The following is a 1,368-nucleotide window of genomic DNA, read 5'->3' on the forward strand; positions in this document are numbered from 1 at the left end:
ATGGACCTGTGATGGGCCTGCGATGGGCCTGTGATGGGCCTGTGATGGGCCTGCGATGGACCTGTGATGGGCCTGTGATGGGCCTGCGATGGGCCTGCGATGGACCTGTGATGGGGCTGTGATGGGCCTGCGAGCTTCCTACGATGGGCCTGCGATGGACCTGTGATGGGGCTGTGATGGGCCTGCGATGGACCTGTGATGGGCCTGCGAGCTTCCTACGATGGGCCTGCGATGGGCCTGCGATGGACCTGTGATGGGGCTGCGAGCTTCCTACGATGGGCCTGCGATGGGCCTGCGATGGACCTGTGATGGGGCTGTGATGGGCCTGCGAGCTTCCTACGATGGGCCTGTGATGGGCCTGCGAGCTTCCTACGATGGGCCTGCGATAGGCCTGCGATGGACCTGTGATGGGGCTGTGATGGGCCTGCGATGGGCCTGTGATGGGCCTGCGATGGGCCTGTGATGGGGCTGCGATGGGCCTGCGATGGGCCTGTGATGGGGCTGTGATGGGGCTGCGAGCTTCCTACGATGGGCCTGCGATGGACCTGTGATGGGGCTGTGATGGGCCTGCGATGGACCTGTGATGGGGCTGTGATGGGCCTGTGAGCTTCCTACGATGGGCCTGCGATGGGCCTGTGATGGGCCTGCGAGCTTCCTACGATGGGCCTGTGATGGGCCTGCGAGCTTCCTACGATGGGCCTGCGATGGGCCTGCGATGGACCTGTGATGGGGCTGCGAGCTTCCTACGATGGACCTGCGATGGGCCTGCTGCGAGCTGGACTCTAAGGTGTCGAACAGTAATGGAATCTGCAGCCACACTCTGTGACCACGGTTCAATTCACAAACTGAGCCACGATTGCAGGAAATCACAGTCGTTACAATTTGGGGAGTTTACTGCCTTGTGTGGATATGAGAATCATTGACTCTTTGAAAGTTATGGAACAGAAGGAGGCCATTCGGCCCATTGTGTTCGTGCCAGCCGAGAAAGATCTATCCAGCTTAATCCCACTTTCCAGCTCTTGGTCCGTAGCCTTGTAGTTTACGACACTTCAAGTGCACATCCAAGTACCTTTTAAATGAGTTGAGGGTTTCTGCCTCTTCCACCCTTTCAGGCAGTGAGTTCCAGACTCCCACCACCCTCTGGGTGAAAACATTTCTCCTCAGCTCCCCTCTAATCCTTCTACCAATTACTTTAAATCTGTGCCCCCTGATTATTGACCTCTCTGCTAAGGGAAATAGGTCCTTCCTGTCCACTCTATCGAGGCCCCTCATAATACACCTCAATTAAATCACCCCTCAGCCTCCTCTGTTCCAAGGAAAACAACCCCAGCCAATCCAATCTTTCCTCATCGCTAAAATTCTCCAGTC

The sequence above is a fragment of the Heptranchias perlo genome, unplaced genomic scaffold (assembly GCF_035084215.1).
Source record: "Heptranchias perlo isolate sHepPer1 unplaced genomic scaffold, sHepPer1.hap1 HAP1_SCAFFOLD_553, whole genome shotgun sequence".
NCBI lineage: Eukaryota > Metazoa > Chordata > Chondrichthyes > Hexanchiformes > Hexanchidae > Heptranchias > Heptranchias perlo.